Source organism: Biomphalaria glabrata, chromosome 10 (genome assembly GCF_947242115.1).
Source record: "Biomphalaria glabrata chromosome 10, xgBioGlab47.1, whole genome shotgun sequence".
In the NCBI taxonomy this organism is placed as follows: Eukaryota; Metazoa; Mollusca; class Gastropoda; family Planorbidae; genus Biomphalaria; species Biomphalaria glabrata.
Genome location: NC_074720.1, coordinates 3,459,910 through 3,472,617, shown reverse-complemented (window position 1 = coordinate 3,472,617; position 12,708 = coordinate 3,459,910). Strand labels below are relative to the sequence as shown.

The 12,708-nt window shown below is 38.3% G+C and overlaps 1 long non-coding RNA gene across 1 annotated transcript; it reads left to right on the top strand.

The window, feature by feature from the left end:
* Positions 1–3,431: 3,431 nt before the first annotated feature.
* LOC129928778 (uncharacterized) lies at positions 3,432–7,537 on the top strand. The gene is made up of 2 exons (XR_008780236.1): positions 3,432–3,820; positions 3,939–7,537. It is a non-coding gene; the product is annotated as an uncharacterized LOC129928778 (long non-coding RNA).
* Positions 7,538–12,708: the final 5,171 nt, after the last annotated feature.

Here is a 12,708-nt window from a genome sequence, read left to right as displayed (position 1 = left end):
AATAAAAACAACTAATTGCATAATTGATTTTAACAATTAGATTTTTCGCTTTCAGAACAGAAAAAAAAAAGTAGTCGTTGCATCAGAACTTTGAATGGTCTAAAATATTATGATGTCGGATTTTCACTATCTTTTCTAGTTTACGAGATCTAAACGGGACGGACGGACAGACATTCCACGCAAAATTAATAGCGTTTTTTCGGGGGCTGCTAAAAATGCTATAGGAATATAATACCTTGCAACAATTCAACGACTCTTGTGTGTATCCTAAAAAGTTTACATTCATACGTTACAATGACTTAGGTGGGCTAAACTTCAACTACCCGATGATTTCATGTAGTTTCAATGATTTTATCTCCTGATCATACCAGTATTTTAAAGGGAAAATTCAGCTCGGACTAGTGGCCGGCCTTAGCTAGATCTTTAACAATTAGGCTCGGACTTGTGGCAGGACTTAGGAAGATCTTTAACAATTAGGCTCGGACTAGTGGCAGGACTGCACGGACTGGCGGGGTTTGAACTCCATACCACACACATACATTACAAACAAAGTTAAGAGACAAAAGAAAATAAATGAAAAGGAATTAGAGGAGGAAATAAAATGACCTTGCATGAGGCCGGACTAATAATCTAAATTCAATGGAAGAAAATAAAGGATAAAAGCATTCTCTTTTTTTTCCATCCATACATCCCAGTGGCACTATTGCCAATTGAAAGTCCTGGTCTACTTCCATACATCTCTGCCTCTACATCATCAACCCATTGTGGTTCGTGGTCAGCCTTTCGGGCAGGGGCGGACTGGGTGTCAAAATCGGCCCGGGCATTTCTTTTTCATCCGGCCCATAAATTGTATATTATATGATGGACATCCAGTTCTAGGTCTAACTGTCCTCAAAATCATTATGTTACATGTTTCGATAGCTGTACAGACGCGTACAGTGAATATAAATATGTCGCTCAGAGGGACCCTTTTGTAAGACAATACTATAAAACCTTTTAACAATTTAATACGTGCCTAAGTGACATCCATGCGGCCATTATCTTATAAATACAGACTTGATCTCAAAAAAGAAGATGATTAATGTGGTCCTACCGGACCATTTGGGTACCGGCCCACCGGACATTTGCCCGAATGCCCATAAAGCCAGTCCGCCCCTGCTTTCGGGCGCCTGCCTTTTGGGTTTGTTTGTTTTTTTTTTGCCGGTATACTATTTTTGCTCGGACATTCTTTCGAGGTGACCTGTCGAACGTAATCTGTTCTTTTTTTTTTTTTTTTTCACTCTTTGAGTAAACGTAGTAGTTGAATGGTAAAGCACTTTGCTTTTAAACCGAAGGGTCTTGCTTTCGTATCTCGGAGAAGACTGGGATTTGGAATGTCTGCATTTTCAGGACGCCCACCTAACTATTGAATATTGATATTAGTTGTGTAAAGTAAAGGCGGTTGGTCGTCGTGCTGGCCACATGACACCCTCGTTAAGTGTCGGACACAGAACTATATCATCTGCAATCTGCAGATCGCAACGTCTGTAAGGGGGTAGCGGTACTTTTTTTTTTCTTAAACAATATGTATGTGTCATGCACATTTTGTTTGTGTGCGTGTGTGTTTGCTTATTAACAGCAGTGCATAGTTATTATTTAACAAAAAAATGTTCCTAAGTTTATCGGGGTTCCTTAGATGTTCTTCATTAACCTTTAAAACGCGAATGATAATTTAGCCTCTAAACATCATAATTGTAATTCCATTTCGTATGCACTAATGGTAAAACTGCTCAGCATTTTAAGGGTTAAGTGTTGGAGCCGTCTGCCTATCTTACTGTCAATTGTTGGCCTACTTCTCTTCCCTTTGGTTTACACTCCTACCATACCGCCCCTACCCTATAGCTAGCAAAACCTCTCTCCCTTTAGTGCAGCGGTTCTCAACCTTTTTAAGTTCGACGACCCCTTTTTTACAATCCCCCACTCTGCCGCGACCCCCCCCCCCCCCAACACAAACGCACATACAGAAGAGTAAACAATAACAATCCATAATTTCGATGGTCTTAGGCGACCCCTGACAAATCCTCAATCGACCCCCAAGGGGGGGGGGTCGCGACCCACAGGTTGAGAACCTCCGCTTTAGTGCAACAGTCAGTGTCGATCTAGATATCTCTATAACATGACAAGCATATTACATAGCCGCGTAGAGGCTCGACAGTGAAGGCTTTGACAGGAAGAACTCGAAAGAGGTCAACACGACACAGTGACCTAATTGTGACCTTTGATTCAAATAGATCCTCGACAAGAGAGATGATGAGTAATAATTTCGTTTTATGTTCGCCCTCAGGGGCAAGCTATTTGGTGACATCTTTTCTTACATCCAGTCTACTGACAGTATTGACGGTGGAAGGGTCACAGCGCTGTTAACCGGCCGAAACAAATTTAACCAATGCCGCTCCTCCCCCCCCCCTCTCTTTACCTATCCGGGCTATCCCTTAGTATGTTAGACCGTTGGGGCACCACACAAGATTTGTCGATCGTCTTTCTTCGTTCTTCTCTGTCATTTGCCTTTGATAGAATTTCATTCTGAAATGCTTTCTGAAAATATTGAAACCTGCCTTTTTACCTGCCTGGGTGGACCACTTCGGGGTCCGATTTTGAGTTTGTGTTTCCACACAAACTGTTTTTGTAACCTTTTTTTTTTAAATCTTGAAAATTTGCCTTAGATATAATCATTCTTATCTTATATGAAAATTCTTTTATGTTGTCTTTCCACCGTCTCCTCTTGTCTGCCTCTTCTTCTTTTTCCTGGTACTGTTCCCTGAAGGAAGGTCTTTGCGAGCCTCAAAGACCTATGGCCATAGATTTTTAGCTTGTTTTTTTTTTTTTTACCATTAGTAAGCAGGTCCAATCGCTGCAGCAGTAACCCTGTCTCTTCTGATGCGTCTTTAAATGCGTCTTTTTCTTACGTAGGACTAGACCTTTTCTTTTCTTAAACTACAAAAGCCAATGACACTTGCTTTCAAGTCTGAATAACATTTTACAGGACAATATTTTAATTGTAATGTTATATACATGTTAAAATGTTTAGAAAGACAAAATACATTGTTACATTTGTATCTAATCTTCTTTATTACCGCCAGCTAGTTGCCCATTCGGTTTTAAATAAGATGTATAATAAGTCATGGAGTGAACGTCTAATCATGGTCATAGACATAAATAAATATAGACTGGTCGATTAAAGAGTTTTATGAAACGAACATTTGTGACTTGCAATTTTGTGTACTTTATTATACAGCATTTATGAGCAGTATAAAAGTTAAGGATTCATATCTATTTCAGTCATAACCTATATAAGTATTACAATATGTTCACTAGTGTTTTGTTTAATCTCTAAGAATGAAGATTGTGCAATTTTTCATAATTCGGAAATCCGAATACAATAGATCTATGTCACAGTGTTGTGCAAGGGTTATTAATTAGTTTAATAGATGTTATCAAAGCTCACCGATAGACTTGACAGAGACCAGACAAAGGTTAGGACAATGTCAGTTAGGTGTTTGTCTTGTAGAGAGACTGATATGTGGGTCGGGACAGACATTAGTAATGTTAGTTTAGGCGTAGGCTAGATACTCAGCCTATATAGAGTAGAGTTTGGGGCAGTCGGGACACAGCGCCATGTAGTTTTAGCAGGGGCGTGTGTCGTATGCTAGGCGTTTTCTGGTGAACGACACATACAGACATTGGGAGCAAGTCGCCGAGGTTGGCTCGCGATCTTGGCTCCAAGATGTGTGAGTTGTTTGCCAGAGACAACATGTAGGAACTTTAATTCTTAAGGACCAGGGTAAGAAGAAATGTTTTTATTAGTTATATATCTAGTATTAGATGTTAATTGATTATGAATAAATAGAATGGCGCTTTAGCTAGTTGTTAGCGATATTTTTGATTATTTGTCTATTTAGAGTGACAGTCTTGGCGACTGTCTGAGTCTTAGTGACAGTCTGACGGTCAGAGACGGTAGATCTATATATGGTGTATCCTTGCCTGCTACGCAAGGGGATATCACTCTAGTATTGAGCGGACTGTGACGTTGGGTTCCAGGATCCGTGCAGAGACTAGAGAGAGAGAGAGAGAGAGAGAGAGAGAGAGACAAGAGAAATGGAGAGTTCATCGTGACCTACAGCCAAGTATCAATATCTATGTGATTATTAAATTTTAATTCTAGAATCACATGAGTATTATATGTAATTATAGTTGTTAATTAAATATTTATTTTTCTTATGAAAATTTGTGTCCAGAGATCATGATTTATATCATTATTGAATATTGTGGTCTTTAATCCATAGTATTTTGTGATGCGTGTGTTGTATCAGTTAAATTACATCAGTAAGAATCATCCTAGACGTATAGACATCAAGAGCTGATATCAAGATCTTGACAATTGGGGCCTCGTCTAAAGTTTTATTTTAATTTTCTACGACACTTTAATGATGTCTGGGGGCTAATGAATAACTGGGACCTGTTATTTTTCTTTAAGTGAAAATACTTTAGTTATACTTGATATAGTATTGACATTTATTTTTTTATCCATCATAGTATTGAGAAAATTGTATTTTGCTTGTAAAGGTTTGGACGAATATTCACTGCTTAGAATTAGCATTAAGTAGAGTTTCTGTTTACACTTGTAATACCATGATTGTATTTTTCAAGATTTTTTTTTTTCTACATTTTGTTTTCTGCCTAGCATTTGTTGTGGTACAGGTGAATTGGCTGTTTGGCAGTGGACGTCACACATGATCTATTTTTAGACTGTCACTCCTGATTCCTGCGCCCATTGTCTTGGGGCCTTCGTGTATCCACGGTTTGAGGGTAACGTAGTTATCTTCAGCGCGTGTTTTTTCAATGTTTAGGTAAGCTGTATGATGTAGTGAGATAGGTGTAAGTTTTCTTGTTTTTATTTTTGATAGGGAGCTTAGGGATTTCATAGAGGTGGGATAGAAAGAGGTGGACATTATTTTTAAAGCATAATTACTGCACTGGGCAGTGTTACATTTATACTGTGCTTATACTGTGTTTTTTGCAGGCAGACAGGGGCGAGATATTGTTTGGAGAAGGTAGAAGGGGGTTGGACCTGTATGTTCGCGTTGGGTAAACGTATAGTGTCGTTGTCCTCAGTTATTTTTTTTTCTTGCTTTTTAGCTTGTTAAGTTTTGTAGATGGTTAGCCAGGTGAGCAGTACTGTTGGCCAGTTGTTTTTTTTGTTGCCATTTTGGTGTTTTGATAGGCGGGATAGGGGGTTTGAGAGACAGACAATGGCGTTGGGTCATGTAGTGTCTACCCCACCCATGTATTTTAGTAATGCCTATCAAACCTTGTAGTTGTTAATGGAAGTTTTGGAATTTCGTTTCCAGTGCCATGCCAGAGGGCAGGGACATTTGTTTTTCTTCTCCCTCTTAGTTGAGGTCGAGCGTTGATTTTTTTTACCTGGTGTGTCCTTGTTGTACGGATTCATGGTAGTTAAGTCACAGGGTGACGTAATGATTTTTTGTTGTTGTGGCAAGAGTTGTTTTTTTTTACAGTGGGTCTCGAGTTTTGTTGGGCCTGGTTTCAGTTTTTTGTATGCCGTCTATTTTTTTTGCTTGAACGTGTTGATGATAGTTGGCTATAGCTCTATATAGAATATCCGACATTAGGTATGTCGTGGATTTTTTTATTTCAGTGAGATGTTGCTGTGTTGACAGATCATCAGTTTATCAAGGTCATTTGATTAGTTTGTTCAACGTTTGATATTACTAAGATGTTAAAGTTTAGGCCTGACGAGCTTGAATTGGTATTGATTTTTTTTTTACATAGATTTTTTTTTGTTGGCAAATATTTGAGCTTTAGCTGAGTTATGGCGATTAATGTACACGCTATCTAGGTAGTTCAGAAAATTGACGTTTTAGGACATTTGTATCCAAGGTGGAACATGAGTTGTTTGTTGAAGAGTCAAGTGAGTCCTTCTAATGGGGGAGGGTGCATAACAGACACTGAAGTAAATGACAAAGCGTTGTTTTTTTTTCTACGACATGTGTGATGGACACTGGCAATGAGTACAGCCATTTTACAATTTCTATTCTATTATAGGGATGCTAATGAATTTTGTATTTTCATTTTATTATCATTATGTTTTAGTTACTTATATATTGAATTATACTGTTCTATATTTAGGTCGAAAATAAGATGCAAGTGGAGCTTGCAATCCGAAAAACTTTGTCCATGATTAGATGATATCATTTTTCTTACTTTTAGTTTTATATTAATTCGTGTTTTACTTGCACTCAAGATTTGATTGGCAGAATTGCATGTTCACTTTGATGTATATTTTTTTTGTAAATCTACTTGCAGAGATTCATGACTATATTATTTGATGTTTAAAGTTGAAGTTTGTGACAGTTGCAGTGCAGATATATGAGATGACGATGTTCACATGTTTGTTTTGATTTTTTTTTCTTCTTAATTACAACCACTTTGTTTATGATTTTATAATCTTATTCCAGTGTGCTACAGTTGCCTAAAGACTTTGGTTAGCAATGCTGCATGTGTTCTATAACATTATTTTTATGTCTCAATATAGTTCCAGAATTTGTTCTCCAAATGTGAGATGGTAGAGGCAGTTTAGTGAGTCGTATTAGTGTGACTTTGGTTGCAAATATTGCAACAAAAGTCAAAGGAGAAGGGGAAGATGTCACAGTGTTGTGCAAGGGTTATTAATTAGTTTAATAGATGTTATCAAAGCTCACCGATAGACTTGACAGAGACCAGACAAAGGTTAGGACAATGTCAGTTAGGTGTTTGTCTTGTAGAGAGACTGATATGTGGGTCGGGACAGACATTAGTAATGTTAGTTTAGGCGTAGGCTAGATACTCAGCCTATATAGAGTAGAGTTTGGGGCAGTCGGGACACAGCGCCATGTAGTTTTAGCAGGGGCGTGTGTCGTATGCTAGGCGTTTTCTGGTGAACGACACATACAGACATTGGGAGCAAGTCGCCGAGGTTGGCTCGCGATCTTGGCTCCAAGATGTGTGAGTTGTTTGCCAGAGACAACATGTAGGAACTTTAATTCTTAAGGACCAGGGTAAGAAGAAATGTTTTTATTAGTTATATATCTAGTATTAGATGTTAATTGATTATGAATAAATAGAATGGCGCTTTAGCTAGTTGTTAGCGATATTTTTGATTATTTGTCTATTTAGAGTGACAGTCTTGGCGACTGTCTGAGTCTTAGTGACAGTCTGACGGTCAGAGACGGTAGATCTATATATGGTGTATCCTTGCCTGCTACGCAAGGGGATATCACTCTAGTATTGAGCGGACTGTGACGTTGGGTTCCAGGATCCGTGCAGAGACTAGAGAGAGAGAGAGAGAGAGAGAGAGAGAGAGACAAGAGAAATGGAGAGTTCATCGTGACCTACAGCCAAGTATCAATATCTATGTGATTATTAAATTTTAATTCTAGAATCACATGAGTATTATATGTAATTATAGTTGTTAATTAAATATTTATTTTTCTTATGAAAATTTGTGTCCAGAGATCATGATTTATATCATTATTGAATATTGTGGTCTTTAATCCATAGTATTTTGTGATGCGTGTGTTGTATCAGTTAAATTACATCAGTAAGAATCATCCTAGACGTATAGACATCAAGAGCTGATATCAAGATCTTGACAATCTACATGTTTTCAAGTTACATGAAGTTACTTCCTTCGGCCAGTCTATATTTATTTATGTCTATGATCATGGTCTAATCATGGTCTAATACTTCCTCAATGTTAAATTTTTTGAGTGCTACAAACGGAAGAGCTTATAAAATTTAATTCACCAGTGACGTAAAGCGCAAGATAGATCAGATTGGAAAGATGCACTAGAGATGACCAGGGCCCTCCATGGGCTGTAGTGCCAACGGTGGCTGCTGGGATGGAGGATAGTGCTAAAAATTCGCACACAAAGTATCCAATACCTTTTTAAAAACATAGATTATTAACACCGCCTTTATTGTGCACACCGGATACACCAAAACGTTTGGCTATTTATAGTTTTCCTTCATGTATGAAGAGTTGACTAACAGACCTAGATTTTAGTGGGGGGCCCTGGGAAGCCAGCACTGGCATAGATCCAGCCTTGGAACGTAATTGAATGTTCTATTTTATATTCAAATAGACATGTTTAGTGGGGTATAATATGTTTTTCTTGTAGTCTAATTATGAATGCGAGGAAAGAGAACGAAATGAAATATTCAAATTATATATTCAAATCAAATATGGGCTTTGTAGGGTTAGGGTTAGGGTAGGCTTAAAGGGTTCCCGAGAAAGGACATACTCTGTTTGTTTGTTGTTGTTGTTTTTTCAATTCATATTCAATCCTTACATAAAATTTTGTAGGCCCTATAATTGGACTCGACCGTTTCCCTATTTTATACGTGGATTGATCTTGTGAAAAAAAAATTTCTGCTTGACAGTTTCTAGATATTATGGAGGAAGTGCTAAAAAGAGCAGGGTGCCAGGACATCCGCTCTGTTATCAGAAGCAGACGCCTCGGCTGGCTTGGCCACGTTCGTAGAATGCCAGTAGGTCGACTTCCACAGGACATCCTAAATGGCGATCTAATAGAAGGCAGGAGAGCCGCTGGTCGCCCACTTTTACGTTATACGGATGCATGCAAACGCGACATGAAGCTCTTCAAAATCATAAAGGCATAAAGGAAGGGTCACGGATTGCAGATGTCATACACAACAGAAGCAGAAAGAAGGGTGAAATTGCAACGGCGCCTGGTGATTATATATGCCCAACCTGCGATCGCAGCTGTGTATCAAGGATTGGCCTCTAGTCACACAAGAAGTTGCAATGGGAAAAGATCGTCTCTCTAGACGTAAAATGCCACAGAGATATTATGGCACGAATCGAGACCATGTGGAGTATCACCAGAAAATGCCGACCACGTCCTCCAAAACTGCTCTCTTTACCAAGAGGCCCGTATAAGACACTGGCCCCAAATCACCCCCAATAGAAAGAAAACTATATTGGGAGCTTCCTGATTTGGAAACCACTGCGCAGTTCATCTCATGTATTGGTCTAGTCATATGAACACTCCAACATAACAATGAGAACGATGAAGAAGAAGAACCGAGACCAATCGTTATAGCAGGCCTCAAATCTGGCCTATGACGTCGCAACCTGTGGTAAGATTAAAGCAATATTATCTCGTTGCCACGTCACAATTCATTGTTGAGACCTGCTATAACGATTAGTCTAGCTTTAGTGAATGAGCTATGAGTATCTTGACATGTCTTATAGGCAGATCTTTTTGGGGAAAGGCCTGTTTGCGTGGTATGCTTTTCGGGCTGTTGTCAAAATGGTTCCGAGTTCGAAGCCTACTATTACCACCTACAGGCCGACATCCCATGTTGTCCCGCAGAACGTTTTGGCGAATTGTAAAATAATTATCTTTTCTGACACGACGTCCAAAACTTGTGATTACAAACAAAAAAATTGCAGGCCTTGACAACAACAAATAAAGGCGGAAGTTAGATCTATAATACTATATTCCAATTATATTATTGAGATTTTAATGTTCGCAGGTAGAACCTCTAACCTCACTGACCTATATTTCAATTCATTAGAGTCTATAGTCATTTTAGTCTCATAAGCCTACCCATCCCATTCTATTCAAAGCTGGCCACTGAACCTCAGGCCAAGGGCAACAATCGACGGGACAAAGACAACATTGACTGAATCAGTGTCACGGACACTTAACAAAAGTGTTGATTTAAAAAAAAAAAAAAAAAAGCTAAGATGACACCAGAAAACAATTTTTGACGTCACACACTGACCTACACAAGTGAACGCCGAACAATTAACTGTCTATTGATAGCCTTGACCGGGGCGCCCAGGGTAAAATGTCGACTTTGGGCTCTAAGACAACATCGTTACGGTTTGTTGTTCTTTTAAACTTGCATTGGGCATCTGGGGGAGAAAAAAACAGGCTTAATAAGTTTCGCAATACTTCCTCCCCCCCCCTTCTCCCAGGACCCGAAACAATCTAATTCGACGTATTATTGGCTATACAATAAGGTCATCTTTAATTAATAATAATGGTAGACTAATTGTTTAATTATTAATATATATCACGGATTTTAAGTTGGAAATAACTTTAATCTCTTAACCAAACTCCTGCAGGATCATGGATGTCAGAGGTCAGGGTTAGTGAAGACAGTATGAAGCTAATTAATTGTTTGTTTTACAAGTTTCGGGTGTTCTTTTGGCGTTGAAAAAATATTTCATCCTAGTCCCAACGTCCCGTCTACATGAAATAGGTCTACATGCGTAATTCCTCCTTCGTGATTGAAGATGAGAGCACATTTCTCATTTCCTATGGACTCGAAGATGACTGTAAAGTCCAATCTTCGCTTTAAAAAGCCGGCCGCATACGTGGCATGGGTGGGTTTGGTCAGTTACAGATATGTCTGCTTCCTTCTCAACTTTTTGTTGGTTCGGGGCTCTTTCACCCTGGCCACTCATCTTGCTTCAAATCTTGAGACTTACAGCTTCACGCCATGAGGAGCGATCGAGAGCTAGTGCTTACCAGCCGTGAATGTCGATATCGCATTCCTTGAAGGAGCTCTTGAGAGTGTCATTTGTAGCGCTTGTATTGGCCTCCCTGGGAGCGCTTTCCTGCACACAACTCCCCGTAGAGAAGTCGTTTGGGAAGGCGATTGTCCGGCATGCGGACTACATGTTACTTCGCATTGATACTGTTCATGTTGGACAGTCTTAAGATTTCTGTGTCTGGTATGTGGTCGGACCAACGCACTTTATGGATACTCCTTAGACTGCGTAGGTTGAAGGAGGTTAACTTTTTGGTGTGGCGGGAGTATAGGGTCCAGGACTCTGATGCATATAGGAGTGACAGGAGAACTACAACACTGTAGACTTTCAGTTTTGTTGATATGCTGAGTCCTCTCCGTTGCCACACTTGTCCTTGAAGTCTGCGAAAAGCAGCACTGGCACGAGCAACAAGGAAGTCTACCACATCATTACATGCACATTAAAACCAAACTGCTAAATAGACAATTCAACCTGCAGCTTTGCATTCCTTGTTAGTCTTCGAACTCGAAGACGAGCCTTATTATTATTAGTAAGTAATAATTTTGTTTGGTATCTCGAACAAGGGAAAGAAATTATAATTGACTGATGTGGTGGTATAAGCTGAATTAGTCCCTTTTATAGTTCGTATTCTGAGGCTTAGTGAACACAAACATGAGATTGAAACAATAGATAATTATACAATCTTCCATGTTCATACGCTCTTCGCAAGCAGAGTGGTTACCGTGTTGGCTTGAGAAGGCTTTCTCCTCCACCCCTTTCAAACTGGTCCAGACAAGTGATAGGATCATAGCGTATCGAGAAAGCTAAAATCATGATATTGCGCTAAACAAAAATAATTGGTAAAAATATTTCTAATCGCACAGATTTATTATTGTTAGTCTATATCTATTACAAATTTAATTACATGGCTGATCTAAACTAATTGATAAATTGAAATAAGCTTTTTTTTTTTAAAAAATGATTTTTTTTGTATGTAACTTTTTTGTTATTTTATTTTAACCCCCCCCCCCCCTCTTTTTTCTGGCTACCCCATGACAGTTAGTAATAGCGTGCATTAAAATTTTAAAATCTGATACCTGGATTAAAGTCGATTTTTTTTTAAAAAGGAGACTGTTACAATCGCAGCAGGGCCTGGGATGTTAAAAAAAGAAATGATGTCATGCATCAGCTTCGATTATAAGACTTGCCTAGACTTGTTTTACAAATAACCGCGCACCCCTCAGTTCTGTCTCCATCCCAACACGCAGACAGTATATATAGGTCAACAAAGCATTCGTTCTACCTATAGTTAGGCGTGACGGAAAAAAAATCTAAGCTGACAGGTGGTTTTACATTAAAAAATCTAGATGTATATTTTTTAAACTGACTATTTGGTTCAAATTTAAAAATGCTTTGAAACAAAATCATTATCGTTATAAAAAATTTTAGGAAAAAAAAAACATTTTAAGCCTATATATATGTAGGCCTACACCTAAATTTAGGCTACAATAAAATTTTTTTTTTTTTTTTTGTTAATCGTAATTTTTATCTTAATCTTATATAATACACACGTTACTTCAAAAAAAAAGATGATGATTAAGTCCTACGCGTCATGCATTTAGTCATGCATATTAACCAATTATATATATATATATATATATATATATATATATATATATATATATATATATATATATATGCATGACTAAATGCATGACGCATATATATATGCGAAAAGATCTAGGCATATCTAGGACTGATCTGGATGCCCGCTTCGTTCATTTTACCCCTGACTAAATATCGTACATATACATATTTATATATGTCTAAGATGTCGCACTACTGCTCGAGGCCACTACCCATAAAAAGCTATATTTATAGTTTAAAGGCTACTACGCAGACACTTTACATGCAAAGAAATCATGTTAAGTTTATGTGGCGCATTCACTTTTGTTCTTCCAGACTATAAACTAAAAGTACCGACTAGGTCTATATGAAACTATAATTAGGCTATATGTACAGACTAGGTCTAATGTAACTAGGCTAAGTCCTTCAAATCCTCACTTTCAACTATGCCTACCACAAGCCAAAGTTATAATCCATAA